This window comes from Rana temporaria, chromosome 7 (assembly GCF_905171775.1).
Source record: "Rana temporaria chromosome 7, aRanTem1.1, whole genome shotgun sequence".
NCBI lineage: Eukaryota > Metazoa > Chordata > Amphibia > Anura > Ranidae > Rana > Rana temporaria.
This window is the reverse complement of record NC_053495.1, coordinates 131,368,161-131,375,144: the sequence shown is the minus strand read 5'-3', so window position 1 is coordinate 131,375,144 and position 6,984 is coordinate 131,368,161. Positions and strand designations below refer to the sequence as shown.

Here is a 6,984-nt window from a genome sequence, read left to right as displayed (position 1 = left end):
CCCAATCCCCATCTCCTACCCACTCACCCCCTTGTTCAACCCTCCTCCTACTCCCCTACCCCATGGTTCCCAGCCCCTTTTTCAGGGGCTAAGAAAGAACCCCAAGGCAGAGCATCTTACTATTGCTACTGCTTGTGTGGGAGGGATATGTGCTGCACCAATCCCTGCTGACCCTCCTCTCCTATTCATCCCATGTGATTGGTGCAGTACACATCCCATCTACACAAGCAGCAGCAGTAATAAGATGTTCCACCTCAGGGTCCTTCCTTAAGCCTTGCGGCATTCCGCAAGAGAGCAAAAAACTCTGGAGGGGAAAGTCATTCCAGTGTGGATCTAGCCTCTCTTTCCGTTGGAGGCTCCAGCATTCAGAGCGGAGGAGGGTTTACCTTCTTCCTCCTCCGCACCTAGTGGATTTGGGCTGGCCGGCTCCACCCACCTCCTCCTGTCCCCCCATCTTCTAATCTCATCTTCTTCTCCAGCCCGCAGCGTGGTGTTGAGAAGGCCCGGGAAGACAGACAGTCAAGTGTTGGTGAACTCGTGTGCCAGTGAGTCAGTGCCAACTGCCGTGAAGTTAGATAGGTAGGTCACAAATGATTTGACAATTGTATTTGAATTTACACCTTTGTGACAGTGAGATTCTGGTAGAAACATCAAATGTAAAAATGATGCATAAAAATTTATATTTAGGGCCGGTTCACATATATGCGATGTCCGACATTGGGACCAAAGTCACACAGGACCCTTTTTTTGGTCCGCAGCAGAATCGGATTTGCATGGGTGTTCAAACCTATGGATCCGATTCTTGTCCAAACTGACAGATCGCACTGCGATATGCAAACTGTTTTTTTTCCTCTTTGTGTATGTTTAGGTGACCAGGGGGCGAGGAGTGAAGATGGGGGGGGGGGGGGGGGGCGCCACAGGATTAGCTCGCACAGGGCGCCTGAACACCTAAGGCCGGCCCTGATCCCAGGCTCACACTACTGATCTCCTTGAGCCATGTTATCAATCACTTCTTGTTTACATGTATGCACTTCAGCAATGGCTGCATGGAAATTCTTAGAGCAGGTTTCCTAAAAATTACACACTGGAACATGTCTGCGGTTACAGAATAATACCTGTTGATCCTGATACAAACTCTGTGTCCTTGTTACGTACTGTGTAGTGAACTGAAGTCTCAATGTTATCAGGTTTCCAAGCTATCTTCTGTGAACTAACCACCTCTTTCTGAAGAGACCAAAAAAGTATGAAGTGTCTGTAGTCCTAATCAGAAGACCAGAATGGGGTGACAATGCTGCTCCTTTATAGATACAATACACTGATGTAACATTGTCACTCAAGCACATGAAGTGTGTTATTGATGTAGCACTACCCCCGAAGGAGCTGCTGGTTTGTTTTGGGTAGCATGTTACCTCATGGCTCTTCCACCGGCCTAGGGGTGTATGGTGCATATAGCAGTAACGGAATGTCCACGACAGGTGTCTCTTGCTGTGCTCTTTATTACCCAGCCAGGTAAACACATTAAAACTTGTGATGAAGAGTACAGGTGAGGTAGAAGAAATAGCAGACTCAGGAGCAACAATAGGGAAATGGTCCTGCTCCCAACAATACTTTGTTTTCTCTTCACCACTCCAGCCAGAGTGGGTATAGCGTACCTGGACAGGCCTACTCTCACTGACCTGGCAGCCAGAGTACCGCTCAAACTTGTAGGAAAAGTCTCTGCCACAGACCCTCCTGAAATGGACTCAGGGAAAAGCCTCTGCCACAGGCCCTCTCTGTGATTGTAATTACGGAGATGATCCTCCTTGATAGAATTGCATCTGGAACTCCTTCAGATAATCGCCAGCCTCTCAATGGCTTTCCTCAGATGGACTTCCCACCGAAAAGCAATCCCGCTTGGGATCTTCAGGATTGGGAACCCAGTCGACCACTGGGCTCCCTGCCACAGCTCAAATGTTCTGGACCAACATGGTCCCGGAACCAGGAATACCACGTGGCACACGAACCCTGGCCTGGAAGGCCATCTCGCCGGGGCGCTGTGATGCGCAGTCACCCTAAAGGTGGGTGCCGCAGTTCGAAGAAGACCAGACAAATGGCGTCTTCCCCATAAATACCTTCCCCCAGCATGCACAGCGAGGCTTAACCCTCCTGATTGGCTGCTGGGGAAGAGCACCCAAACCTCGATTACACTGAAAACAAAAGTGTAAGATATGTTATGTTTAATATAAAATTATGTACTGTAATTGCGCCTTAGCACAAATGTGACTTGAGTTCCTCCTAAAAATATAAACGTACTTCCTGGTATATCGAGGTGCCTAGACACTTTTGTGTTGACAACCCTTTAGCTGTATATCTTCATTACATGATTAGGGCTCTGCTGACACTGACTAGGAGATCTGGAGTGAGGTTTGGTGCTGCCCACTGTTGTCTTTCCTGTGGATTTTAACATGCGGAAGTTAAAGCCCTGCTTTAACCAAGATGGCCAAGATGGCCTCCAACAGGGGTCAAGTCCTGGGGAAAAAAGTGTGGAAACTCCCACCCAAGATCCACTCCCCCACCAAAAAAAAAAATGATACGCTCTTATGCATAATTACTAAACCGCATGTTTTTTTTTTTTCGATACTTCTTTCTAAATCCTGCGATAACTCGTGGCAGACCTCCGCAATGTCTCCTGGGAACAATGACAAAAGCTCCCAGGAGACATTGCGGCATCGAGGAAGTGAAGGAATACCCGCACACTACCCGATGAATCCAAATACAGGAAGCAGCCAGTAACATAAAGGATTACTAAGGTCCGTCTGCCTCTGACAGTGACTTGAGCTGGGCATCGCCGCTTAGTGAAGAATTGGCTCGGGCGGCTCGGCTGCTCTAGTCCTGCAAAGGGAACTGCGTTCCTGCTGTGAAAAAAGTGCAGGAACTCCGTTCCCACGCGTTCCCGCAGGACTTGAGCCCTGGCCTCCAAGCAGATACACCATTCAGAACAGAGCATGGTAAATCAATAATGTGAAAAGATCAGCTGCAAAGAGACTGCAGGCGATATTGATTTTTCTGCACTAGTCTTGCTTTTTATGGGCAAAGCTTCTTGAATTCAGTTCCTCTTTTGGGTTTGGGTGGGGTTAGGCATGGTAGATTATGGTGTTGATTTACTAAAAACGAATAGATTGTGCACTTTGCAAGTGCAGTTGCTCCAGAGCTTAGTCAATGAGGTAGCGCTTCACTTTACAAAGAATACCCAATCACATGTAGAGAAAATCAAATAATAAATAAAACAGCATTTTTGCTGACCCGTGATTTGATGATGCCAGTCAGCAGAGCTCCCTCTCATTTACTATGCTCTGGAGCAACTGCACTGCATATGTCATCTTTATTTATTCTTCCAAATGACCTGTGAGGTTTCCCTGTAGAAGTTACTAGTTAATATCCTCTCAACCATTATATATATATATATATATATATATATATATAGATATATATGTAATCTCACTATGATGAGAGATCTAAAGACTTTTGACTTTACAGAGCATCTGTTACCATCATTTAGCTTTGCAGCTAATGCAGTACTGTATAGGGGTAGAACTGGGAATTCTAGTGGAGATATTTTATCACTGGAATCTCTAATTGGTATAAGAAACCAGCATTTTTCGGTGTTATAAGCCTGTAAATAGTGCACATGGGCAAGGTAAACTCCCATGTATGTAAAATGTATACATTTTTTACCCATCTGTAGATTATTATCTAATTCGCAGGTGTGTGTATATAGAACTTTGCATATTTGCACCTAATTGCATTTGATTTCTTCATTTCAGACTAACAGCCTAAAATGAGAAAAAACATAAAATTAAAAAATGTTTTCAGTGCTACTAGTACTGTACTGAGCAAATTGGGTAAGGTAATTATCTCAGCATGCTCTAATAGTGAGAGAAATAAATGCAGAAAAATGAAGATTTTCCAAAGAGGAAGCATGCAGGTTGTTTTCAGACTAATCTATTGGGATATACTAATATTGGTAAACAGCCTCTAGCTGTTAACAGTATGGTTGGGGATGAATATTATTGGTGTTAAAAGAGGCAATGCAATTGCTGATTTCATTTGATCTCCAGTGGTTTTAATGGGACCAGCTTTTTATGGCTTACACATTTTTATTTAGCACATCTTTTTTGAGTGCATCTGTGTTTAACTCATAGTCATATAGAATCTGATGACTGAAAAAAACTGTTACAATGGTTGTAAACTCTGTTACACCACTTTAACCTACAGGTAAGCCTATAACAAGGCTTACTTGTAGGTAGTTACATAGTTAGTCAGGTTGAAAAAAGACACAAGTCCATCCAGTTCAACCACAAAAAATAAACAAACAAAATAAAAAACACAGTACAATCCCATACACCCAACTCCATACCCACAGTTGATCCAGAGGAAGGCAAAAAAAAAACAGCAGAGCATGATCCAATTTGCTACAGCAGGGGAAAAAATTCCTTCCTGATCCCCCGAGAGGCAATCGGATTTACCCTGGATCAACTTTACCTACAAATCTTAGTACTCAGTTATTTTATGTACATTTAGGAAAGTATCCAGGCCTTTCTTAAAGCAATCTACTGAGCTGACCAGAACCACCTCTGGAGGGAGTCTGTTCCACATTTTCACAGCTCTTACTGTGAAAAAACCTTTCCGTATTTGGAGGTGAAATCTCTTTTCCTCTAGACGTAAATGAGTGAGTGCCCCCTTGTCCTCAGTGTTGACCGTAAAGTGAATAACTCAACACCAAGTCCACTGTATGGACCTCTTATATATTTGTACATGTTGATCATATCCCCCCTAATTCTCCTCTTCTCAAGAGTGAATAAATTTAGTTCCTCTAATCTTTCCTCATAGCTGAGCTCCTCCATTCCTCTTATCAGTTTGGTTGCCCTTCTCTGCACTTTCTCCAGTTCTCCGATATCCTTTTTGAGAACTGGTGCCCAAAACTGAACTGCATATTCCAGATGAGGTCTTACTAATGATTTGTACAGGGGCAAAATTATATCTCTGTCTCTGGAGTCCATACCTCTCTTAATACAAGAAAGGACTTTGCTCGCTTTGGAAACCGCAGCTTGGCATTGCATGTTATTATTGAGCTTATGATCTACCAAGACCCCCAGATCCTTCTCCACTACAGATCCCCCCAGTTGTACTCCCCCTAGCATGTATGATGCATGGATATTCTTATTCCCTAAGTGCATAACTTTACATTTATCAACATTAAACCTCATCTGCCACTCAGTCGCCCAATTAGACAGAGCATTGAGGTCGGCTTGTAAATTGGCGACATCCTGCAAGGACGTTATTCCACTGCATAGCTTGGTGTCATCTGCAAAGACAGAAATGTTACTTTTGATACCGTGAATATCTCCTAAACTTGCACAGTTTAGGACATATTAAATATATGCGCTGCTGCCGACATCATCAGTGCATGCGCACTAAAGAAGTGGCTCGCTGCTGCCATCTTTTCTTCAGGACTCCAGCCGCGACCAGTGACATCATCGTGGCTCTGGCCAATCGCAGTGTCGGAGCCGCGAACCCGGAAGTAACTCCAGTAGAAGATGTCAGAAGAGTGCAGGTGCTGATTTGGGGGCATCATTCTGAGCTTCGTTCTGAGGTAAGTATTTCATAATGAGCTAGTATGCATTATGCCTTTGTCTTGCAGGGTTTTTTTTCTTTTTTTTTTGAGGATTACAACATCTTTAATAAGCTATTTTTTACAAAAAGGTTTTTTAGAAAAATTTACTATTATGCTTGTTTCTGAAAGAGGACAAAGTTTGGTAGTAATTGGAAATATACAGTGTTTCCAAAGGTTGCAAACACAGAAGACCCTAGGTGGCCAAGGGAGTTGTGCACAATGCCAGTATGTAAAAGGGGGGCATCCCCTTTTGCCTGCCTCTAAGTCCATTTTATCTCTCCTTTTCTACCCGCATCTCTACTTCCAGACATCAATAAGTAACTGGAGAAACTCAAATGTGTTCAAATAATTTATTCATTTGCATTGCTTGAGACTACATTTAAACAAACACAACAGCGAGCAATCAATTACATGCATCATAGCAGTGCTCCTCTATCTCCAATTAGGGATGCACTATGTATTTATTTTTATTTTTTTAATGTAGAATGATGTTATAAGTCTGTTAGACCAAAACATTTGATAATTTGCTTAAAAGGAAGCCAGCACTCACAGAATTCCATGGGTTGCATTTGTAAACCTTCCTTTTTTAAAAACACTAGTTCCTTGGCGGCCACACTGCCCCGTACAAGTATTATGGGCCAGATTCACAGAGCAGATACGACGGCGTATCTCCTGATACGCCGTCGTATCTGTTGTTCTATCTATGCTACTGATTCATAGAATCAGTTACGCATAGATAGCCAGAAGATCCGACAGGTGTAATTGTTTTACACTGTCGGATCTTAAGATGCAATACCGCGGCCGCTGGGGGGAGTTTGCGTCGTAAACCAGCGTCGGGTATGCAAATTAGGAGTTACGGCGATTCCCGACGGTTTTTCGCGTTCGCTACGTCGCCGCTAGTCTAGTTTCCCGTCACAAAGTTATTCGTTTTTTTTGGTGCCTTAACTTTACACAGCAATCGTATTGCTGTATAAAGTATGGCCGTCGTTCCCGCGTCGAAATTTAAAAAATAACGTCGTTTGCGTAAGCCGTCCGGGAATACGGAATTACGCTACGCGCGTCGCCGTTCGAAAAAATGACGTCACGGCACGCAAAGCACAGCGTGGAGTTCGGAAACGGAGCATGCATGGTAGGTCCGGCGCGGGAGCGCACCTAATTTAAATGGCACACGCCCATTTAAATTGGCCCGCCTTGCGCCGGAGGCCGCCGGCGTAGGTTTTCATCGCAAGTGCTTGGTGAATCAGGCACTTGCGATGAAAAATTGCGGCGGTGTAACGTATACGTTACGCCGCCGCTCATCTACGTGAATCTGGCCCTATGTTCAGAAAGTA

The 6,984-nt window shown here is 44.1% G+C and overlaps 1 protein-coding gene across 1 annotated transcript in view; it reads left to right on the top strand.

Moving 5' to 3' along the window:
- The window catches only part of DPYD (dihydropyrimidine dehydrogenase), a 1,498,502-nt gene that overhangs the window by 1,375,322 nt on the left and 116,196 nt on the right, over window positions 1–6,984 (top strand). The window lies entirely within an intron of this gene.